This window comes from Gorilla gorilla, chromosome 1 (assembly GCF_029281585.2).
Source record: "Gorilla gorilla gorilla isolate KB3781 chromosome 1, NHGRI_mGorGor1-v2.1_pri, whole genome shotgun sequence".
NCBI classification, from domain to species: domain Eukaryota; kingdom Metazoa; phylum Chordata; class Mammalia; order Primates; family Hominidae; genus Gorilla; species Gorilla gorilla.
Genome location: NC_073224.2, coordinates 163,933,270 through 163,959,488, shown reverse-complemented (window position 1 = coordinate 163,959,488; position 26,219 = coordinate 163,933,270). Strand labels below are relative to the sequence as shown.

Here is a 26,219-nt window from a genome sequence, read left to right as displayed (position 1 = left end):
AAGGACAAGGGTTGTGTCTTAATCACCTTTGTATTCCCAGAGCTAGTGCAGGGCTTGGCACCCAGTGGATACTAAACACATGGAAACAAATGACTGCAAGTTAAGACAAGGTCCTGGGTCATGCTTCTAATTCCCATCAAGACTGAACCAAAGGCATCCAAGAGGCGTAGTTGTAGCATACATTATATTTTAAGAGTCTTTGAAGAAGTATGGTCAGCAAAATTGTATGCAACATGTAGCATATTTACACAGTACATTTCCCAAAGTACTTACATTATCACATCTATTCTAATAATTAAGTGATATGGTATTGATCCTGGTTGGGTATTGCACATAGTAGACACTCAATAAATACCTGCTGAATGAGTGAAGGACTAAAACATTTAGCAAATAAGGGGTTTAAAACACAAATCAACTGTCACTGACTTAAGCAAGTTAACATAAGAATTTGAACTAAACTCTTAAGTTTCCTGAATTGGTAAATATATCATGTCTCTTATTTCATCTCTGGCTTTACATAATAAAGTGAACACTTCCAGATACTTGTGTTTTAAAGCTTAGAACAGCTTAATTTGGGGGAAGGCCAATATGACGTAGTGTAAAATGAGAAGTATACAATATTTTTTAAAAATGAACTTTCACATCCTTCACTTGGTGATATGGTTTGGATGTCTGTGCCCTCCACATCTCATGTTGAAGAGTCATCCTCAGTGTTGGAGGTGAGGCCTGCTGTGAGGTGTTTTTGTCATGGGGGTGGATCCCTCATGAGGCACCCTTCCTGCAGTAATGAACTCTCACTGTTAGGTCATGTGAGAGCTAGTGCTTTGAAAGAGCCTGGCAGCTCTTTTGCTACCTCTCTTGCCATGTGGTATGCTGGCTCCCTCCTCACCTTCTGCCATGATTGTAAGCTTCCTGAGGTCCTCACCAGAGGCTGAGCAGATATTGGCACCATGTTTCTCATACAGCCCGCAGAACCAGGAGCCAAAATAAACCTCTTTTCCTTACAAATTACTCAGCCTTACATATTATTTTATAGCAATGCAAAATGGACTAACACACTTGGTTTCCAGGATATGACATTCTGTTGGTTTTTCTCCTACCTGAGTAGCTGAGCCTTCTCAGCCTCTTAAATACCATCTATATGCTGATGACTCCTACATTCATATCTCCAGCACAGTCCTCCCTCCAAGACTACAGACTTGAACAATAAATTGCATACTTGACACCTCTACTTCAATGACTCACAGACCTCTTAAATTCACCGCATTCAAAACAGAGCTCCTGACTACCCTCCCACAACTTGTGCCACCTACAGCCTTCCCTATTTCAAAGGATCTTCATTGTTTCAGTTACTCAGCCCAAACACTTGGAGACATCCTTGACTCCTCTCTGTATCTCAAACTTAGAGAGTCTATATAATTTACTTTGAAAACAAGGTGCTTTCAGAATGAAAGGAACTGCTATAACCAATTATGACCAGACAGCAACTTAAACTGGGATTGTTCAGGGCAAAACAGATTCATGTCACCCTACTCCTAACCACATCCAAGCCATCAAGAAATGTTCACTGAACCTTTAGAAATGATCCAAAATCCACCAACTTTTCACCACTGCCAACTATTATAATCTTGCCTCATGTCACTGTTATTGTCTCTCCTGGATTCTCCAATAACTTCCTAACTGGCCTTCCTATTTCCACCATTCTCTCATCCTGTCCAAACTCCATCCCAGGTTGGTCCTGTGTGCCTACACCTCTGTGGTAGGGCTTTTTCAATGTTTCTTCTTCCTCTCTTCTTTGCAACTGTTTTAGAGTATTTTGTGTAGGTATAACAATACCATGAACTGAGTAATTTATAAAGAAAAGAATTTTATTTCCTATAGTTCTGAAGGTGAGGGGCCTATATTTGGTGAGGGCCTCCTTCCTATGTCATCCCATAGCAGAAGGCAAATGGGCAAAAGAACATGTACATAAGAGAGAAGGAAGGGGACAAACTCATCCTTTATAAGGAACCCACTCCTGAAATAACTGATCTACTCCTGCCATAATGGCAATATTCCATTCATAAGGACAGAGGCTTCATGACATAATCACTTCTTAAAAGTTTCACTTCTTGCTGGGCGCAGTGGCTCATGCCTGTAATCTCAGCACTTTGGGAGGGCTGAGGCGGGTGGATCATGAGGTCAGGAGATCGAGACCATCCTGGCTAACGTGGTGAAACACCATCTCCACTAAAAATACAAAAAATTAGCTGGGTGTTGTGGGGGGCGCCTGTAGTCCCAGCTACTCAGGAGGCCGAGGCAGGAGAATGGCATGAACCCGGGAGGCGGAGCTTGCAGTGAGCCGAGATCGTGCCACTGCACTCCAGCCTGGGAGACAGCGAGACTCTGTCTCAAAAAAATAAAATAAAATAAAATAAAAAAATAAAAAATAAAACAAAAAAAAAGTTCCACTTCTCAATACTGTTGTATTGGGGATTATGTTTCCAACACATGAGCTTTGACACACACATTCAAACCATAGCATTTCACTTCTGGTCCTTCCCCAGATTTATGTTCTTCTTAGGTGCAAAATGCGTTAAGTCCATCCCAATAGTCCCTAAAGTCTTAACTTGTTCTAGCATCAACTCAAAAGTCCAAAGTACAGAGTCTCATAGGAATCAGGTATGGGTGAGACTCAAAGAACAATTCATCCTGAGGCAAATTATTCTCCATCTGTGAGCGTGTGAAATTAAACAATTATATACTTCCAAAATACAATGGTGGGAAAGGCATAGGCTAGACATTCCCTTTCCAAAAGGGGGTAACAGAAAAGAAGAAATGAGAAACATGTCCCAAGTAATTCCAAAAGCCAACAGGGCTAACAACACTACATTTTAAGACTCCAGAATAATCTTTGACTCCCTGGGCCAACTTCTGGACACACTGGGGTGGAGGTTAGGCATCCACGACCTCAGGCAGCCCTGCTCCCACAACTTTGCTGGGCTCAGCCCACTCAGAACTCTCACAGGTTGGAGTCTTATGCCTGCAGCTCTTCTAGGCTGGCTTTACACACTGGTAGCTCTACAGTTCTGGGGTCTCAGGAGTGGCTCCATTCGGCCTAGTGGGGACTCTTGGCAGTGGCCCTCCTCCCATAGTTTCACTAGGCATTGCTTTAGTGGGGACTGTCTGTGGTGATTCCACCCCTGTAACGAGCCTTTGTTATAAGCCTTCAGGCTGTCCACTACATCCTTTGAAATCCAGAGGAAGCCATGCACCAACAATTCTTGCATTCTGCATATCTGTAGAATTAGCACATGGATGTCACCAAGGCTCACTGCTTGTGCCCTCCGGAGTGGAGGGTTGAGATGCACTTGGGCCTGCTTGAGCCATGTTGGAGAGGCAGAGAAGTGCTACACTAGAATGTGGAGAGCAGAGACTGAGGGATCCCTGGACAGTGAGCCCTAAGATACAGAGGATACCTGATATGGTTTGGCTGTGTCCTCACCCAAATCTCATCTTGAATTCCCAGGTGTGTGGGAGGGACCTAGTGGGAGATGATTGAATCATGGGGTCAGGTCTTTCCTGTGCTGTTCTCATGATCGTGAATAAATCTCACAAGATCTGATGATTATATAAGGGGGAGTTTCCCTGCACAAGCTCTCTTTGCCTGCTGCCATCCATTTAAGACATGACTTGCTCCTCCTTGCCTTCCATCATGATGGTGAGGCTTCCCAGCCACGTGGGAACTGTAAGTCCAATTAAACCTCTTTCCTTTGTAAATTGCCCAGTCTTGGGTATGTCTTTTTCAGCAGCATGAAAACAGACTAATATAGTACCCTAGCCCTCTCTTTTGACCTATTTTGTTCTCTTAGGGCCTAGGCCTTTGCACTCTGAGCCATGGGCACTGGTAATTTTCAAACTGCCTTCCAGGTTATTCTTCCATTGTTCTGATGAATAGCCCCAGGCTTCATTCTCCCCATAATAATCTCTTTATCAAATCGTTGCTTGGCTGCATCTTTGATTTCCTCTTCTGAAAATGTCCTTAATTTCTTACCACACAGCTAGGCTGAGAAGCCTTCAAATCCCTAATCCTGTTTCTCTTTTAATTATAAATTTTGTCTTTAAATCATTTCTCTCTTCTATTTTACTATATGCAGTTAAAAGAAGCCACACAACTCCTTTAATATTTTGCTTAGAAATTTCTTCCACTGGGTAACCTAGTTTATTGCTCTTAAAGTCCCTCTTCCATAAAGGCCTAGGACATGGACACAATTCTGCTAAGTTCTTTGCAACTGTGTAATAAGGATGGCCTTTGCTCCAGTTTGTATTACCTTTTTCCTCAGTTCCATCTGAGACCTCATCAGAATGATCTTTGCTGTCTATAGTCTATATTTTTATCAACATTCTGTCAAGACCACTTAAGTAATATCTCAGAAGATGCAGGGTCTTGCTTCAACTCTTGTCTTCTGAGCCCTCACCAGAAGTTCCCTTAACACTTCATTCACACTTCATTCACAGCAATCTAGACATTCTCTAGCCTGCTCCTCCAAATTCTTCTAGCCTTGGCCTATTACCCAATTTCAGAGCCACTTCCACATTTGCAGGTGTCTTCTATAACAACAGCCTCACTCTCAGTACCAATTTTCCATCTTAAAATATTCTCACATCTGCCAGGCATGGTGGGTCACACTTGTAATCCTAGTACTTTGGGAGACTGAGGTGAGAAGACCATTTGAGGCTGAGATTTCAAGACCAACCAGGGCAACATTGTGAGACCCTATCTCTACAAAAAAATTTAAAAATGTTCTCACCTCTGGCAAGGAACTTCTTGATGCATTATTCCATGGCAGACGGTGGAAGGGAAAGAGAGCACACATTGGGGCAGAGAGGAGAAACTCACCCTTTATTAGGTACACCAGTCCTGCAACAATTAACCCACTCCTACAATAATGGCATTAATTCACTCATGAGGGAGAGGCCTTGAGACCTAATCATCTCTTAAAGTCCCCACCTTTCAACACTATTGCATTGAGAGTTAAGTTTCTAAAACGTGAACTCTTTGGGGGACACACTTAAACCATAGCAGCGGCCAAGCTGTCTTGTGTTTGTGGTGCATCTTGGGTGGAAGAAAATCCCTGCCCTTCCCCCAGTGGTAGGAGACCTCAGTGGTGTAGTTCTTCTATGTCTTCCCCACAGGTGAAGGGTTTTGTTTTTTGGGTTTTTTTTAACCATTTTTTTAGGGGTGGGGGCAATGAATCTTTACATGTGCCTTGTTTGGGGGGTGGTGACAATAGGATTCACTGCTCTCCCCAGTGGTTTAAGACTTTTGCTCCATATGGGAGAAGGGACCTGGGAAGGAATTATACCCTCAGAGGGGGCTAATCCCACTCTGCACATCTGCACTACCAGGGTGTGTCCTCTCCAGGCTCCCATCTGTCCCTACTCTTCCTGCGGTGGTTTGGGGCCAAGAGCCTGCTGGAGTGCAAACTCCTCTGTGTCTAGGGCTCCTAGGGCTCTTTCCTGTCACAGTAGCCCACGCTTGGCCTTTAGCAGTGTATTAACATTTTATTTGATTTCGTCTTGCCCGGGTGCACAGTGGCTGGTGCCTCCTTTGCCTGCACTCTGCTATAGGTGTACCAGTCTGTGCATCCCACTCTTCTTGATGGGGCTTCTTTCTTCTTGGGATTTGGGTAACTTTGTAGTCTTGCCACTTCAGCTGTCTCTGTTAGGGTGAAAAAAAAATGCTTTTTCCATCTTTTTTACACTCAGGCAGAAGCAGAACTTGGATCTTATTTTAATGATGTACCTTTGACCCAAATTTTCTGAAACCTCTTTTTGAGAATTCTCTTCTACATTGAATATCCCTGGTTTGTAGCACATTTTTACTCTTTAAAAGTGAATTTGCTCTTTTAGGATAGCTTGAAGTAATTTTGAAATAAGTTTGATCAATAAATGTGTAAACCTGCTGAATACTGTCGCTTTTAGTAACCATAGACTTACACAAGATGAGGCTATATAGTAGTAATGAGAAAGGACTATAGAAAGTGTGACTTAGCCCATCCAGGTTTATTTCATCTTGGAATTGCTTTGATCTGATATTGAGACAGCTGCACTGGTTATTTTGAGGAACCATAGAGGCAGGAAAAAAAGGAAAGAAAAGGTGCTGGGTAAGCACTTTAGAGGGGGAAGCTCCACCTACCATCATCTACATCAACACTGCCAAACAGTCACTAAATAATTATAACAATCTGACTTTAAGCAATTGGGCACATGCCTAGCTCCCTCTCTAGAGGATGGTGTGATAGGAAAAATCAACTAAAATTTGAGAGTCATCTCTGTTACTTAAAGCTATGCAAATTCCAGCACGTCATTCAACCATCCTGAGTTTAATTTTTCCCATCTAAGAAAAAAGATAAGCATAGCGTTATCCTGGGAGGGTGGCTGTGAGGCTCTATCAAAATAATGTATAGGAAGTGCTTTGTAAAGACCTAATCCAATGTTAGTTGTTAGTGATGAAGTTTTATTACTTTGTTTGTGAGAGATCTATCACTATCATAATTATTAACAATGATAAGTATTTATTATCTATTATATTACATTAAACTATGAGATTATTAAAATTATTTTAATGACTGCTTAATAAGTAGAAAAAATTTACGTTTTTGAAAAAGATAGTATAAGCTTACTCTTCATTAGATAGATCTGGGTCGCTAAAAAAATTCCTCTTTAAAAAATATTTTCCTTTACTCCTATATTATTTGTTAATATATTCCCTCTGGCATATCAGCCTTAAGACCGACTTTTTATGTGGTTTTATGTTTTTCCTGAGTTGGGATATCTTTTATGATCAATGTGTATATTACTTTACTACAAGTGATTTTAGAGAATGTGGTAGTTTTATTATATATATTTTATTACATATATTTTTATTATATATAATATATTCTTATAAAATTTATTTAGTTTTACTTAGCTCTTATTATATCTTGTTGGAATATATGTTTTATACTGATATAAGTTGTTGCATATATATTTATTCAGATTGATTTTAATTATCTTAAGCACTTTCCATATATAAATTAATTTAGTCCTCACGACAGCCCTCTGAGGTTGGTAGTAGTATTATTTCTACTTTACAGTTGAGGAAACTGAGGTATAGAGAGGTTAAATAATTTGCCCAGGTCCTATGGCTACAGAGTGGAGAAGCTGGGTTTCACAGCTTGCTCTAAACAATGTGCCTGTAACTAGTGTGTAAACTGCCCAGGGGCTTCCCTATAGACATGGACAAAATACCTTGCCTTACAGAGGAAGATGTGATGGATTACCCAGAATTTCTCTTGGGCTTCCAGTTATAGGAAGGTACCCTTTTTTCCTCTCCTGTTTTCAAAATAGAAGTTAACAGCTGCCCTCATTCTATATGGATGCCTTCTACTTTTGTATCCATCACAGGCCTGTTAGTGGATATTCAATAGAGGCTCAATACGTGAATAAAAAGAGACTTCCAGGTGAGGCCTTCCTAACCAAGCCAGGAGTAAAGTCAGATTTTGGCAATAAATTACTATCATTTTTCTCTTCGTCCCAATCACCAGGGCCCAGGTCCTTCCTGCTCCAGAATGGGTCTCTGTTCAAGCCAGAGATGAAGGTGTGATGGGATCAAAATGAGGTTCTCTCTTCTGATGTTAAATGAATGGGAAAATAGTGAGTTGGCTCCACTGACAAACTTAGAGGCAAATTTCAAGTCTTGACATTTTTATTATTAAGGGGTATTTCAGACTGACAGATAATAAGAGAAGGTAGGTTATGCTGACAAACAGTAACGAGATACCCATTTTTTTTGTCGAGTTTCTAAGTCAGCTTGGAAAACTATTGGCTTATCTCCTTTCAAGCCAGCTTGGACATCTGTCACAGATAGAAGAAACATGCTGTGTAATGATGCTGAATGATGCTTCTCCCTTTGGAATGTACTGTCTCATCTTGGAAAATGTCACCAGCTCTTATGCATATGGCTTCTAATCCCCCTTTTGGCTACATTTTGCAAGTTGTAACTTCAGGTGATGGTGCCGAAACTTTGGTTATCTCATCTTTAACAAATCTGTTAGCAAACAGAATGATCCTGAACGACTGCCATGATCTTGGACAATGGCATTGACTTAAAAAAAATTTTCTGCAGCCCCTAATTATTAAATTATAATTTAAAAAAGTCCCAAGAAGGCCTTTTTTTCTGTTTTTATTAATGAACTTTAAACTTGAAATAGGCAAGCAGCTACATTCTATGGAATTTGGCCAGTTATGTTTTATTAATGGAGGCCTGGATGACAAGCAAATGTTCCTTGACTTCTTTCCAATTGTGGCTTTGTGTAGTAGAAAGCCATCATTCAGGATCTTCCCCAAGGCTGCATCATGGTTCACCTGGGATCCTGTACTTTCAAATTGCTGTACGTGAGATTTCACAGACATGTTTACAGTGATGATTCACTTGATATTTAATAACATGGTCTGGTATCCAGTCACATGTTTACAGTGTCTTGAACAAATATTTGGATCAAGGAATGTCCAAAAAGCAATTCTCTAAAATCTGTATTGTGAAGACCTAACAGAACAAAATATCTATAAAGTGGAACTTTTTTTCATGATGAAGCCATGAGTAGGATATAAGTAAACATCTCCCTTTTTCTTGGTAAAAGAGGATGCTGGTAATGTGCAAGCTAAGAGATTCACTGAGTTTTAAACTAACTGTCCCTAGCATTAGAAAAAGAACAGAAGGAGAAGCAAACAGCTTATATAAAATGCCCTGTTCATTTGAGGGTGAGTATTAGATTTGAAAGAATCATCATCCTTCTCCAAAAGGAGAGAGTTATAAAGGCCTAAGAACATTCCAGCAGACATGGAGGAACTCCTCATTGTGACTGGAAGCCCCTTGGAAATCCTGTTAGATTCGTTGATTTCTGTTGCAAGCATCTGTGTGTACCCAAGCAATGCCCAAGTGTGCCTGGAGTGGGGGCCTTCTAGAGGAAATCTCTACTCATCAGATGATTCCCTTTGGGATGCTTCCAGGCCATCTCAGTCCTCTAAGGAGATGCTCTTGTGTCCAGCTCTTCCTCAGCATCTCAGAGGCTTTAACGTATTTGGATGAACCAATTAGATCCACATGGCAAATATCTGCTGAAGTACACATCTATACTAATAGGATAACATGAATTATGAATTGCCATTTTAAACCATGCCTGTGATAGAAGAAAATGACTGCAGTTTCAGCATCAAAGTGACAACATGCATTAACCCCCTAGAGTCACTTCCTGACCCCTCCAGATGCACGAAGGTCAGTGAAGGTTCCCATGGTCAGGAGGATAAAGTATCAACACCACCACCTGTCATGGTCACTTCAGTAGCTGGTCAACTTTAGCACATTAATTAATGTCTTCTTTCATGCAGCCGTAGGGTTGAATGAAGATCTGGCCTCTCTTTTCTAAGAAAAGAACAAGAGAATATATCTTCCCACTCAGTTATTCACAAGTAAAGAGGGCATTGGTGGGGAGCAATAGTGAATCCAGATAAACTGGTACAAATAAAACAAAGAAGCTGGGACTGTTTACAGATCAGCAGTAGGAAGGCTCATCAATCAAAAGTTGTTTTGCTGTGTGGCGCTGAAGAGAATTATAGTTATATAGCTAAGACTGTAAAAGAAGTTCCAATACTGCCCTAACCTGGTGTAAGACAACAGAATCTCTGTAGTGGACACCATGATTGACTCTCCCCATTGTACTCCAGCCGTAAGGTTTGAGAGCTGACCCCCAGTCAGAGTAAGCCTATCCTCTTTTCCAAAACTAGAAGTTCAGGGCAATGAGACTCAAGGAAAGATTTGCTAGAGGCTTCTGGGAAAGAGTATTATTACACTTGAGAGTTTCTGGAAGTGACTTTCTCTCTTCACGGATGTGAACAAAACAGCTGTGGTACTGATTGCTACCAGCAGCACTCCTATGTTCATGAGGAGAACCAGCCTTAGGAGCAAGTGACCTATGTGGAAAGACAGTAGATACATGGAAAAAGAACCTGAGTTCTTAATGACATTGCTGCGCACCTGGGTAAACCAATGCTGAGGCACACTGTATTTCTGGACTTTTTAGTACATGGACCAATGCCTATCCTTGTTTTCAGTTTGAGTTTGATTAATGAATCTTGCTGCTAAAAGCATCCTTACATACGCATTATTGTGGCAGACCTTTACGCAGGCACCAAGAGAAACTGTGGATCTCCCTGGTTAGGTCAACAATCAAGGGATGGCCACTCTGCCAAATTTCAATTGTAGTATGTGAGATTTCAGAGAGGGCAGTAGTACACGTGGATGAATCACCTAGTGTTTAAACGTGATCTACTGTTCACTCATAAGAAATGTTTCATTGTAACTAATTTCTGTTGTGGTGGGATAGGTAGTCCAGGAATCAAACCCTACTGGATGGAATTGATGATGAAGAGAGTAGCAGAAGAAGTCTAATGAGATATTACTAGTTTTAAAATATCCTAACAGGCTTACTTTCAAACAGGACTTAGAGATAAAGATCAAGATTGTGACTAGCTTGGGGAGGTTTGTAGGCAGTACAAGAAAATCTATACAAATTGGGGAAAAGGGCACCACTGAAATCTCTCCATTATGAAATACCACTGAGACATTAGACTCAGCTCACCTCTGTTCTGAGGCAAATAGTACCAAAATGTCATCTAATATTTAGCGGTGACATGAATTTCTGTGGTATTTCAGGCTATTTATTGCAAAAATTTATATATTTATATTTTTTCCAAACACTGGGGAGTTTCAGTAAAGGCTTCATTCTCCGCCTTCCTCCCTCTCTCTTCCCACCCTCATTTCCTTTTTCTCTCACTCTGATTCTAGGTCCTTCTCTTGTTAATCTTTCGAATCCTTGGTTCCTATTCCAGCAACAGCGTGGAGGTGGGCAATGTGCATTGACATACTTCATCTTCATTTCTTTTTATGTTCATGGGAATTTTCATAGCACATTGATCTGATGCTTTCTATAAGTCTATTATAAAATGTTGATGGGATTTTGTGGGTCTTCCTGATACTAGACAGATCTTCTGAAATTTAGTTATTCTTTTTTGGTTTGTTTACAAGATAAAAACCATCTGAGTGTCTGGGGCCCAAGGCCTAAAAACCTCAACATCAGGGAACTGTAGTATTCACCGCTCACCATGTCCTTTTCTTCTTCTTGTCCTTGTTCTTATTTTTTCTTTTTTTCCAGCAAAAATTGGTTACTTTGCTTCTGTCGCCTATTGAAAGAACTGACTCTTGATAGCAGGAATGAACCAAAGAATCTTTTGATTGTTTTAAGACAAAAAACCTTGAATGATTACAGCTAAGACTACAACAAAGTGAAAAGATTTTGCAAAGCCCAGATAAGATAACATTGAAATCAATATCACTAAACATTTTCAGTAATTCCCTCTATCACAAAGCTTTCTGTGAACCTCTCCACTGAAATAAATACTTTTATCTTTAGTACCTCTCTCACCTTACCTGTACCTCTCTTCTAAGACTGACTTCATTCTGGTTGACTGTATAGGCTTTGGGCTGTGTTTTATTCATCTCCATATTCTGGTACCTAGTATAGAGCTAAGAGGTACATAGCACATGTTAAGTTAGCACACAACTACAAAGTTTTAGGCCTTTAGCACATGTTAAGTTAGCACACGACTACAAAGTTTTAGGCATTTAGGCCTCACTTACACAATAAATATTTATTGAGTATCTACTCGGTACCAAGCACTGTTCTGGGCACTGGGATATACTGTGATAAGTAGGACTGTCAAAGTCTCTGCCCTCATGGAGCTTTCACTCTAGTGGGAGAGACTGATAATACACAAATAATATGGAATATAATGTCAGGCAGTGAAATGGCAATGGAGAAATAAGGATAAGAGGATAAAGAGGATGGGTGGGATGAAGGTAGAGCACTATTTTGTGAGAACTCAGAGATGACAAAGGGGTAAATGAAGCCATGAAAATATCTGAGGAAGGAGCACTCTAGGCAGAGGGAATAACATGAGTGGAAGAGCAAGAAGGCCAATGTGACCAACAGGAATGCTCAGAGAGGAGGTTGAGACCAGCAGAACGGGATCTTATGGGATCTTGTAGGTCATGCAATAGTATATTTTTAGTATGGTGGGAAACCAATGGAGGGTTTGGACAAGCAATGCACATGATAAGGAAGTTCATTTTAAAAAGGTTGTCCTGATTGCAATATTCAGATTGCATTATAGTGGGATACAAGTGGATGCAACAAAACAGATTTGGGGAAAGTAACTTCAGTCTAGGTAGATTAGAGTATAAGTGATTAGGGTGGTTAGCAGTGGTTAGATTCCCAATATAGTTTGGAGTTCAAATTATCAGGGCTTATTTTGACCTATTAAAATTCTCCTAGAAGGTATGCACTTTACAGAAGTTACACTGAAGTGAAGGCTGATACTTGACTGGTCAAGCTATAATCTAACACTGTGGTTCTCAAATTTCTTGGTTCCAAGACTACACTCAAATATTATTGAAGATCCCAGAGAGTTTTTGTTTATGTGGATTAGATCTACTGATAAATATATATTTTTAACATATTGGTTGATTCATTTAAAACCAACAATAATAAACTTAATAAACCAATTATATGTTAACAGAAATAACATAATTTTGTGAAAACTATTTTTTAAAACAAAAACATTAGTGAACATAATGGTATTGCTTTACAGTTTTGCTAATTTCTTTAATATCAGAAGACAGCTGGATTCTCATTTCTGCTTCTGCATTCAGTCTATTGTGATATAGCATATCATGTAACTTCTGAAAAACTTCACTGTACACAGGTAAGATAATTTTAAATCAAGTTTAGACTAAAGCTGCCTCCTTATATATTTTAAGTTCAGCCTAAAGGTTTCTCTGTACATCGTGAACTATCACCTAAATGGAATTGTAAACAGACTGTGGCCTACTGTTGTGCCAATCACTGAGCTTTGGCTAATCAAATATGGCCAACTGTCCAAATGAGGCAAATGCTGAGTTCTAACCAACTCAGCTGTTTCTGCACCTCATGTCCGTTTTCTGTAGGTCACTTTCCTTTTTCCATCCATTCATCTTCCTCCATGTGGCTACGCTGGAGTCTCCGAGCCTGCTCTAGGTTGGGACACTGCCTGATTCACGAATTGTTCTTTCTCAATTAAACTCTTTTAAATTTAACTTGGCTAAATTTTTTTAAAAACAAGAATGAGGGTAAAAAAGATCAATAACATATTAGTATTACTATTTTTAGATGCTGACCTCACAGACTCCCTGAAAGGATCTCCATGACCTCTATGGTTCCTTAGACTGCACTTTGAGAACTATTGACGTACAGGGAAAAATGCTCTTGGTGGTAAGATTACAACTCTATATAAAAGAGATAAAAGCATCAGTCCCATGAATTAGCATGATAAAACCATTATAAAATGTCTTTATCACTTGTAATCACCAATGCTCTATAGAAAACCCGACCACAATTTAAAGATTGTTTTACATTAGGGGTCCATAACCTTTTAATTCCGAAAACACTAAGGGGTGAGCATGAAACAGCAAAGATTCTGACATAGGAGAACAAAGCAAGGAAAAAAAAAAAAAAAGAAACAGGCCGGGCAAGGTGGCTCGTGCCTCTAATCCCAGCACTTTGGGAGGTCAGGAGTTCGAGACCAGCCTGGCCAACATGATGAAACCCTGTCTCTACTAAAAATACGAAAATTAGCCAGGCATGATGGTGCATGTAATCCCAGCTACTCAGGAGGCTGAGGCAGGAGAATTGCTTGAACCTTGGAAGAGGAGGTTGCGGTGAGCCGAGATAGCACCACTGCACTCCAGCCTGGGTGACAGTCCAAGACTCTGTCTCAAAAAAAAAAAATTAATAAAAGAAACAGAAACAGACTTATAGACCAATGATAAAGAGGTGACAAAAGAGAAAGAATTTCTGTTGCAGGAGTGGGAGACTAATGATAAAAATTGCCTTTGGATGGCTCAGTGGTTCTCATGTTCATTAGCCATTCTGATCTAACAAGTCAGCTTTGTTCAGGCAGCCTGGTTCTGAACTGTGTGCCCTAAGGCCTTCCCCACAGAGGGGGGCCCAAGGAGGAGACACCATACATCTGAAGCCATATGTTGGTCTAACATTACTCCATAGGTTGCAAAAATAATCTCCACCTAAGCTTTTCCATCTCCAATGCCAACACTTCATTTCTCCAAGTGAAATTCTGGCTAATACTATATGTGTCATAAAATCCACCGCAAGTGAGTGTGACCGAATATAAAATAACCCAGTGCCCCATTTGCCTGGATCAGAAATCCAGGGAGTATACTCAGATAACCCCAGGAGTGAGGGAAAAGGGAGAAACTTTATCCTCTCCAAACTAAGCATCAAGCAAAACTCAGCTTGTCTTTCCAGAAAACACAATGGTTTGGTACATGACATTCAACAGCAAAACTCTACTAACACTCAACTTTTGCCAAAAGGAGCCACAGGAATCCACAACATCCTTACGTGGCCTTAAATATCAAAGTAATGTGTAAGATATCAGAATACGTCTTAATGAGCCAGGCACAAGTTTCCAAAGAAGTTCTGCTGAGTTTTACTCAGTCTTATAGAACACAAGCCCAGCTGCTGCTAAAAGTAAGGCAGCTTGAAATTTCTGTGCTGGGTGAAAGGTGGCCATAATGTCAGTGGTCTGCTTATTCCCCTTGTGGGAATGGGACTTGGTACTCTGCTATGCATCTGACACCATTGAGAAAGGTTATTTGAGCCCAGTGGGGCTGGTAGCAAAAGTTTAAATGCCTACCGGCTTACAGCTAGAACATATGTACCCCCATTGGATTGTCATAGTGTTGTGTACAATGTACCTGTTTTTTTAATCTCCAAAACTTCCTCTTTTTCTTTCTCTTTTTAAAAATGCAAATGAGAATGGCACTGGCATCTCAGGGTTTTAAAGAGCAGAGAATGCCTATTGTGCAGTGATGTGTGACTGAATCCAGCAAGGAGGTTAGAGACACATTGTCAAGAGCTAGCTGCAAATCCATGGGCTTAAGAAGGCCATGACTTATTTACAACTTCTTATTTGCCACTGGTGTCATTTGAGTTTTTATCGGTTTTAATAAAGAGTAATATACATATATTGTTCTCTTTTGGAAAACAATCATGTCTGAAATGTTCCTGAGATTCTTGTAACAGTTATCACTTTGTTTTTGCAGTTCTAGTTAAGCACTGAATAAAATCTGGACTGTGTCAGTTTGTAAAGATCTTATGTCTACTTGGTCATCAGGTAAAATTCCTTTCTGTGGTGTGAAAAGAGGCAGACTGAAGTCATTAATCACTGCCAATGTTGTATCAGTTCTTGCTGGTTTACACTCATAGCACTGGAGACATTAATAAAATGGGCTGCCAAGGCCCTTTACAGGCAAACTTGTAAAGTAGGAAGCAATTCTCTTTGGTTGATTCCTTCTCAAGGGCAGTGGGTGTTCTAGCATCAGTGAAAAGAATTAAGATCATTGGCTTTGCAGTCAGAGATATCTATGATTAGATTCCGTTTCTTCGGAATTGGTTCAACAAATATTTAGTAAGTGCCTACTAAGTTCTGGCCTCTTTTCCAGGCATTGAGATGCAATAGTGGGAAGAAAACAAACATGGGTGCCTGTCTGCTAGTTGGGGAGGCAGCCACTAGCATCCCGGTGACAGGCTTGAGGCTCAGCCTTATGCTGAGCAGTTTTTTACCTTTCAGCTGTAAACCTTCCTTTCTGTACAGTACTACATGGGACTGGGCTAGGACTCTTTCTCTTTTGCCCACTGGCTTCCTGTAAGGGTCTATGTATCAGTCTGTCTGCATGCTGCTGATAAAGATATACCCAAGATGGGGCAATTTGCAAAAGAAAGAGGTTTATTGGACTTACTGTTCCACATGGCTGAGGAGGCCTAAAGGTCATGGCAGAAGGCAAGGAGGTGCAAGTCACACCTTACGTGGATGGCAGCAGGCAGAGAGCTTGTGCAGGGAAACTCCTCTTTCTAAAACCATCAGATCTTGTGAGACCCATTCACTATCACAAGAACAGCATGGAAAAGACCCAGCCCCATGATTCAATCATCTCCCACAACAGGTGGGAATTATGGGAACTACAAGATGAAATTTGGGTGGGGACACAGAGCCAAACCACATCAGTCTGCAAATAGGGATGCTAGAGAGAGACTAGCATCTAGTGGGAGAAGGGGCTTTCTTCTTGTTTTTTTGTTGTTCCTCTCAGCATCATCCCAACAGTGACCTTGGCCTGACAGGAGCAGTTGGTTCCAGTCTCCAGCCTCTTTTGAAAACCTGAGAGCCAGCCTGTTGGTATGTTCTCAGAAGTAATGGCAACAGCTGGGTCATGCTCCTCTTCAGAGGTCTGAGCCCCAGCTCTTTCTCTGAGCTTCTGGGCTGTGATTATTCCAACCTCTTCCCTGAACAGCAGCTGCTCCTGCTGTTGTACATCAGAGTTACCCCGGTGAGCCCTGTTGTCTATTCAGCCCTCCACCATCTGGAAAACCAAGTCTCTACAGTAGATTTTATGTTAAAATGCTTCATGCGGTTTTTGTTTTCTTGACAGGATCCCGATATACTCATACCATACAAGCTTATCTTAAGATATTTGAGATTTGTAACAAGTATGCTGGGGAATAGTCAACTGGTTATGAAGCACATCATCTTGATACATTCACCATTTTCAATAACGGAAAAAGAGCAAGAGAGTACGTGTATGTAGTTACGTATTTCGTATAATTTCAAAGAGAGGAAGGTAAAAATGTCCATGCTTACTTTCAACAGATCAACATGACCTTTTTGTGAAAATGAAACATATCAGAGGTAGCTTTTCTTACACATTTGTTTAGACCTATAAAAGAAATAATTTCGTGACCTACCAAACCATAACTGGTTAATATAAACCCATATTCTTCCAGTTTTGTTTATTGGGAACAAAGCTTCTGCTCACGGTCATTCTTCAACCTCTTTTCTGCAAATTCATTTTATTTTTATCATCTCCTTATATGATACAGATTAACTTAACCTGCATATGTGTGGATTCTATTGTAAATAATGCATTTAACAACAATCAATAATGCACTCATATCCACTTTTAAGCCCTGCCCTTACTACTTCTTGATGTTAATTTCTAAGTATGGAATACACTTTTCCCAAAATGCAATCTAGCATGTAATGTGCTGGATTTTGGAGAGCCAACTTTATTTAAATAGGATCAGTGACTCCCTCTCAGATATTGATATGCAATTCCAATTCTGTCAGATTCATAATTATACACTTAATAATCTTCTACTATGAAATGAAAGTAGCAATCTGTATATCTGGCTAGCTATCTACCTATTTAAATATCAAGCCTGTCTGTCTGTCTATTTACCATGCCCTTTTAAAGTTGCTTTAATATGTTCTAATAGATAGTCTGGCAAGAAGATACAGGTCTTTGTTCACAGACAATAGGAAAAAGCCTAAAATGTTTAAGTTCAGTTTCACTTAATTTTAAAGATGCACAAACAAGGTGCCTCTAAGTGAAAGACTAGAATGAGTTTAATTAAGAATTAAATATCCACTGATGAGTCTTTGTATAGATTTTACAAGTTGCTATAGTTCCCAAGAACTAAAAAGTGAATCACTATAATGACTCAGTAACATACCCTTTTGTAAGTCAGATTTTCCAATTTCTTGTTAGTTTTTGATTGAAGAGGACTTCTTTAAATTGTCAGATGAAAGATCATGAAAAAATAATCATTGATGATAGATCACTGTGTGATTTTTGGCATCTAACTCAGGAGATAAAAAACTGGTAACTTAGAACTCTTCATTTCCATCAGATGATTACTCAGCACTTACATGCATTAAAAGATGGTAATAAGGATTGAACTGATGTTGAATCCTGTTTCGTTTCAGCATTAAATAATATTCATCCAAGATTACCTTAACTGAGAAAGAAATATATTGCATTCAGAAGTGGATTTCCAATAGCATTTTACTTTTTCTGTACAATAATTACATTTCAAAATTTGAAACATACTTATATTTATTTAATCAACCATGTACAACTAATAATTGTAACAATAACAGTACAGAAAAATAATTTAATACTTACAGCTTCATGTTTACAAAACAAAAAACTTTTTTCTTGTAATTTTCAGTTTCAAAATATATTTATAGCAGAGAAATATGTTAGGGCTATCAATAAAATATTTCCAAGCATAACATCATATTACATTAGGGCAAAATTATGTGAAGGAGGTGAAATGAAAAAACTTCACAAAGAGGCAAAATATTGGGTAAAATGTCCAGTCATCAAAGAGCATGGTCATTGATACTGTTTGCCTCTGTGTCTCCACCCAAATCTCATCTCGAATTGTAATCTCCACATGTCAAGGGAAGAATCTAGTGGTGATTGGATCATGGGGGCAGATTTCCCCCTTTGCGGATCTTGAGATAGTGAGTGAGTTCGCACAAGATCTGGTTGTTTGATAAATGTCTGACACTTCCACCTTCTCACTCTCTCTCTCCTGCCACCTTTAAAGAAGGTGCTTGCTTCTCCTTTGCCTCCCACCATGACTGTAAGTTTCCTGAGGCCTCCCCAGCAATGCAGAACTGTGAGTCAATTAAACATCTTTTATTTATAAAGTACCCAGTCACAGGTAGTATCTTTATAGCAGTGTGAAAACGGACCAATATAGTCATGTATCTTTTAAATAGATGATGATGTGTATAAAAACACTATAGCATTTAGATTTCATTGCATTTATTTAAAATTGTAATGAAACACTTGATATTGCCGGACACGGTGGCTCACGCCTGTAATCCCAGCACTTTGGGAGGCCAAGGCGGGCAGATCACGAGGTCAGGAGTTCGAGACCAACCTGATCAACATGATGAAACCCCGTCTCTACTAAAATTACAAAAATTAGCCAGGTGTGTTGGCATGTGCCTGTGATTCCAGCTACTCAGGAGGCTGAGGCAGGAGAATCACTTGAACCTGGGAGGCAGAGGTTACAGTGAGCCGAGATCGTGCCACTGCACTTCAGCCTCGGTGACAGAGCAAGACTCTGTCTCAAAAAAAAGAAAGAATTGATATTTATAAGTATTTGTAATATGCTGAAATTATGTCTTTGCAACTACTTAAACTAATAGTGAAGTGTTTTAGGTAACAGCCTAAGGATATGTACAGGAGTATCTAGTCTTTCATACTTATTTTAGGGGACAGAAGTAAGAAAATTTGAAGACCTCTGGCATACAGAGACCAGCAAATAGCCAGTTTAGAATACGTACTTCAGGGTTTCTTAATGGTGAATGCCGTCTCTGCATCAGTGAAGAGATTCCACGTTCAGCATCAGAGGATATTTTACAAGATTCTCTAGTGTTCTTGGACACAGGACACCATTTCTTAAAGATTGGTCACTGCATAATAATAACAATTATAAAACTGCATTCAGCAGCTGGGTACAGTGGCTTATGTCCGTAATCCCAGCACTTTGGGTGGCCATGGTGGGAGAATCACTTGAGACCAGAAGTTTGAGACTAGCCTGGGCCACAAAGCAAGATCCTATCTCTCTCAAAAGAAGAAAGAAAACCATTGCGTTTAGTATCGTTCTTAAACATACATTGAGGAAAAGGTTTTAAAACTAAAATATTGGGATTCCGTTTTTAATATCAGACACTATTTTTTTCCTATACACTGTAGTATCACATGGATTATCCTCTTAGTATACTATTTTAGTGTAAATCATTTGTATGTCTCTTACAGTTTGCTTAGCACATCGAAGACAACTAATAAATGTTGATTTTAATTAAAATTAAATAAGATAGAGGCCATTCGGTCCTTTATGGGGTTTTTTTTTTTTTTTTTGAGACACGGTCTCGCTCTAATACCGAGCCTGAAGTACAGTGGTACAATCATGGCTCACTGCAGCCTCGACCTCCTAGGTTCAAGAGATCCTCACACCTTGGCCTCCCAAAGTGCTGGGATTTCAGGTGTGAGTCACCATGCCCAGCTTAGTCCTTTATGTTTCACAAAAGTACAGCTTCAACTTCAATAAACAAATTTAACTTTAGATAAGTAGAGAGAACTGGTGCTTCATTCCATAACTACCACAGCTTAGATAACATCTCCAACCCAGCCATGTTTCACTGGCCAATGGGGAAACACTGGTTACCTGTCACTTTTAATTATATGCTAGGACTGAAAGGTCACAGACACTTATTTTTGAATAGGACTTTTCAAGTCTGCAGAGGTTATTAGTTGCCGAACCCTACAACTTACAAACTCCTGACTCTGTAGGTTCCTGCCTGAATCTGTTGCCTCTAGACATAACTACAGATTGTAAAAACCATGATTATTCTGGGCAGATATAAAGCTCTTTGCATTGCACACAACAGCAGTGGAAAAAACAAAATTAATCTTGCAGATGTTATTGAAATGTAAATGTCAAATATTCTCAATTGGGTATGAGCATTCACAAACTTGTCTTCAGGCACCAGGGGTGCTCAGAGCACTTGAAAAGGAAAATCTCAACTTTGAAGACAAAAGCAAAGATGCAAGCAGTTTCCTCATGTTCTCTGTTTGCAAATGTGCTTAGCATGGGCTCTGTCAAATCCTTGTTCACAAAACCCAATTTGAGTCATTCTATTTAAATAAGCTGTTAGTGTCCTCTCTCTTACTTTCTACAAAAAAGCGACTATATCGTTGAAACTGCTGTTATGCAAGATTTTCTCCATTTCCTGCCTCCAGCCTCGCAAGCTTTTCCCTAAAATTGATTCCAAAAGGCAGCCAGGAAACATACCCACGGAAAGGGTGTTCCGTGCCAATCCAGCCTTCCTGAAAAGCAAGCAGTCTCTTTGCTTCTGCAATTTCACATGATCATACCGTAAATAGTCTGCGATCCATGCTAGTATGCTTTTCATTTACATTTTACAAGGTTGGCAAGGCCCCTCTCAAAATAATTTCACCAACCAGGTGACATGTCAAGGTGTCTCTTAGTTGTATATCTAAAGTTAATTCTATATTTTCTTTAAACAGCCAAGAAGGGATTCCGAAGTTAGAAGAGGAGGCATCAACACCGTGAACATCATGGCTGAGTTATTTTGTGAGAAGGATAAGCCTAAAGTAAAAACCTTGGATTTGCCTCTGTCCTTGAACATGCTATCTGGAAAGAGTTTTCTTAAAAGTATTGTTGTGAACACATCCATTTTCCCAGTATAGTTGAAAACAGGGTTTAATAAATGGAATGAATCTAGTTTTAGTTCCTGTACTGCTTGTGCTTTCAATAACCTCTATATTTGAATAACACATTTCAGTAGATATGTTTGTTAGCGTTGAACTTGTAAGTTGACGAAGAAAGGGTAGTACTACCAACCCTGAGAGGATAAAGAGAATTCTATGTGTTTTACAAACATATATTTATCATTTTGAATTTATATATAGTCAAGGATGCAACTCCTCCCTCAATTTATATAAGCTCTTGTTGGTTTCTACAGGTATCCCTCCCTGTAAATATTTTATTAGCGGAGTCAGAGCATTCACATACATTCTCAGTAAGAATGGATTTTAAAGTCAGAAGTTCAGAACCATTAGCAAGTCTTCTTGCAATGCTGCAAAGTAATGGAAATCCTTAGACTCAGCCAGTTTGGTCTTGTTTAGTGAGGGGATGCACTGAGTAACCCCATCTTCAGGTACCAGTTAGATAACAGTAAGATGTATTCCTGAGGGTCCCCATCGAAGTTGCACCCCGCCCCATCAGGAGAATCAATCATGACCACAGCCCCTTGACACTCACGATCTTGGCTACATCGAGGCTCCAGCAGCAAACAGTTTAAAAGCTGCTTATCTGCCATGATGAGTTTTGAGGTGCTTGGAACTTCTCAGAAAAGAGATATATTATGGGCATTGATCATTGCATCAGTGAAGAGCACGTGGCTGCAGAGGTCAGAACAGTTAATAGTCTGCTTTGTTAAGAGGGGAAGGGATAATAAATTAGAGAGCACTTAATATTGGCACCACTGAAGACAGTATGGGAATTGATAGGTGTGAGTGAGGGAAAATCTTGTGCCACTACTAACAAACCTCCTAAACCCTTAAGCTCCCTTCAGAGATTATTGCTTTCCTCTTAGGTCTTGCCTGAACCCTGGCTGCACCGCCAGTACAAGTCCATCCCTCAGACCTGTTGAGTGGAGCTATTATTCTTCCATAATGTGCACAGTACAGGTGGAAAGTTGGGGTGAGTGTTTATTAGTGTTCTCAGGTGCTCACTGTCACTTCACACAGGCCTGCATTTACCCTGTGTAAAACTCATACCTTTGGGAGGTTGATCCCACTAAGCTATACCATGGTATACTTGGTACACTGTTGCTTATGGAGCCCTAATGTCATTCTATTTCATGGAAGTCTCTAGCTTTCACTATCACTCTCCGTTCCAACTACTGCCATAATTGTAGGGTATTTCAGGATCCTGGAGGATAGGATGAGATTAGAAACCTCACAATTTCCCTGGACTTTCTTAATTTATTGCATTTCAATCACCTAGGATGAGACCTATGTGTTCTCCTTTACCTCTTCCTGTCTATATTAAGCCCTACCTAATTCTTGATTCTAGAATCCATCCCTACCACCATGCCCTAGTTCAGAATCTTGTGTCTCTCCACTTCCTGATATCTTCATCTAATCTCTTTTCTGCATAACCACCAATGTGATATATTTTATTTAAACATAGCCATGTCAGCTGGGCATGGTGGCTCACGCCTATAATCCCAGCACTTTGGGAAGCCAAAGTGGACGGATCACTTGAGGTCAGAAGTTCGGGACCAGCCTGGCCAACACGGTGAAACCCCGTATCTACTAAAAAATTACAAAAATTAGCTGGGCTTGGTTGTGCATGCCTGTAGTCCTAGCTACTGAGGACTGAGGCTGAGGGAGGAGAATTGCTTAAACCCAGGAGGCAGAGGCTGCAGTGAGCTGTGATTGTGCCACTGCACTCCAGCCTGAATAAATATAGCCATGTCAATTCTTTATTTAAATACTTTACTGGCATTTTCTATCAATTTTGTACCAGGTGTTATTCAGGATACTTACCATGACATAGCTCCATGAGTTAACCCCATCAGCCACTTCCCGCTTATCTTTCCAGTTCATCTTTCCATGCTCACCACTCTCTGTCTTAGACTTTGTGGACAGCAAGATTGAATGGCTTGTAGCTCCCTGTACATACCATTCTATGCCTTGCTTCCATGCTTTTACTCACACTCTTCCCTGTACCTGGACTGCCCTTCCATTCTTCCCATTCTACCTTAATGTACCCCTTAGGTCCTACTATGTGATATTCAGTGGGAAGGCTTCTCACACCCCATGAGTTCAGTAATCTTCCTTCAAGCTCCCAAATTAATCTGGGCACCTTTCCAGCAGTGTACTCATTACTTTCGATCCACTCATTCATTGGAATCGTCTGCTTATGTTTATCTTTCCTTATCTAGACTTAAATTATAAGTTCCTTGAAGTCTTAGAAGGTATTTTATTCAAATTCCTATTTCGATACTTGGCACAAAATGGTTATAAGTGAAAAATAATGATAAAAACAGAGACAAAATAATGAGATCCCCCTATGCACAAGGCCTTTAATAGGCATTTGCATATCATATATCATTTAATCCTCACCACAGCTAGAAAAGCTGTTTACTGTTATGCCCATTTACATCAAGGCAACTCAGATTCAGAGAGATGGAACACCTTGTCCAAGGTCACCTGGCCAGTGAATGTCAGAATTAGGATTTGAATCCCATTTATTTGACTTCAGATCACACATTCTGTTTACCACAACCACATGTGAAGGTCATCCTGAAAGGATGCTCTGCTTTCTGAATCATAACGAGTTGGAGAGGAATGAAAGCTGCTGATAAAGTTAGTACATTAAGTGTCTAGCTGGTCACCACCCTCCAGGGCAAGTGCAGTATTTCATCATTGCCTGCATTTCTACATCCTTCACCCATGACAGTCCTGTGGTCATGGACATTCGAAGATATTTAATAGATAGACTTACTGGAAAATGTAACTGACTTATAGAGCAAAGAATGGCATAAACAACACGCCATTCAGATTTTGGTTACATAAGTAAATTGAAGACATTACAGAAAAGGAGCACCCACAGACACTGTTTTACTTAGAGTTTTTTTTCCCAGTGCTTCATGGATTTACTTATGTGCAGAATTCTTAAATATGAAATTAAAGTTATCGACATAATTAACAAGTTTAGCATAGTTACAAACTTTATTTTGAAGAGAATATAAATATATGGAGTCAGAGATATTCCAGAAAATAGAGAAAATATAGGTGTTATATCTTAAGAACCACCACAGTGTAGTTACAATAAGTATGCATAGATGAAAGCTATGCATATTTCAAAACAAAATTTCTGTGACTTAAATTAACATCTGTCATTATGACAGCTGCAAACCATCCCCAAAGAGTCTCATCTTTATGTGGGGTTCAAGCCAGCCCATTAGTCAACATTAGATCAAAATCCCTCTCCATGATGCTGGTAAATGGATGTCATCTAATAGAAATGCAACAAATATTTATTGAAAACCTGTTGTAAGACCTGAGCTAGGCTTTGTGGAGGATATGAAGATAGCACATCTCTCCCTTAAGACTCTTACAAAACAGTCACAGATTAAAAGTTAAATCAGAATACAAGCTGTTATATTGAAAGTGGTCACACAGACAGTGGCTATTACCAGCTCCCCTTACCTTGGTTGATATTTCCTCATGGCACTATTTCCTGAAGTTGTAATATATAAATATATTTGTAGATGTGTGTATACATACATTATCTGTTACTTAGTGATGGGGATACATTCTGAGAAATATATCATTACCAATGTTGTCATTGTGGAAACATCATAGAGCGGACTCACACAAATCTAGATGGCACCTAGGCTACACAGCTAGGCTATATGGCATAGCCTATTGCTCTGCTCCTAGTGTACAAACCTGTACAGCATGTTACTGAGCTTAATGCCATAGGCAACTGTAACACAATGGTAAGTACTTATGTACCTAAACATATCTAAAAATAGAAAAATTAAAATACAGTGTTATAATGTTATGTGACCACTGTCATATATGTGGTCCTTCATTAACCAAAATGTTATGTGTCGCATAACTGCACATCTATCTATCTATCTATCTATCTATCTATCTATCTATCTATCATCTATCTATCATCTATCTACAAATCCCTATGTGTCTATTGATCTCTAACTCTGTATCTACATCTATCTATATCTATATATAATTTTCATTGTTGCCCTAGTCTTCCCCACTAGAATTTTAAGTTTAGTAAGGGCAGGGACTTTGTGTGTCTTGATCACCATTGTATTCACAGCAACTACAATTCCTGGCACATAGTAGATGTTCAGTAAATATTTGTTGAATGAATGAGTGAATTTGGAGAAGAGGGAAATTACTATAAACAGAACTAATTAAAGAGCAGGGGGCATTTCATTTAGTTCTTGATAAATGAAGATGATCTGGATAAAGGCAGGGAGCTATTTCAGGATGGACATTTAACAAGAGCAAAGGTGAGCTGCAGATAGACCTTCTTAGCTGGAAAGTATGTTTTCTGTTGTACATTATTTAGCCATAGGATAGGTTGGACCAAGTAAGGAGTGTTCTCTAGAGTGTAGGCACTAGACCTGCCTGAGAGACTAAGTTACTCAGGTCAAAACAATTTCTGTTTCCCCAAGTTTGTGGCAGTCTGTCTGTGCTTGTAATTGTGGTTTCTTACCACTACCTAGGACTGCATGTTCATTGCCTTGCCTGTAGCAAAGGCCTGTAACAAGGCCTGTTTTGAGCAGGCTGTCAGCACTGATGGGCTAAAATGTCAGCTAACCTGAAAATGACACCTCTTCACCAGTGTATTTTGCAGAAAAATCCTTCAGAGAAAGGGCACTGGCTCTTTCAGTGTGTTTTAATTTTTATAATTTCCCCCCATATGCTAGAAGTTTTATCTATCTTGATTTTGCTCTCAAGGTACCCACAAAGATTGATAATCAGCAACTGAAAGCTCAAAACCCCATACATACCTTATCAATCCTCCAGATATGTCTGCATGAAGACTCAGATGTGTGCCGGGCTGGGTGACTTTGTCATAGAGGTCATCCTCAGC

The 26,219-nt window shown here is 39.7% G+C and overlaps 1 long non-coding RNA gene across 1 annotated transcript in view; it reads left to right on the top strand.

Annotated features, from left to right (window-relative positions):
* The window catches only part of LOC109029242 (uncharacterized), a 69,150-nt gene extending 47,851 nt beyond the window's left edge, over positions 1-21,299 (top strand). Inside the window, exons 2-3 of the long non-coding RNA XR_008674934.1 lie at positions 16,625-16,772; positions 21,083-21,299. This is a non-coding gene — a long non-coding RNA (uncharacterized lncRNA). The remainder of the gene's footprint in view (positions 1-16,624; positions 16,773-21,082) is intronic.
* Positions 21,300-26,219: the final 4,920 nt, after the last annotated feature.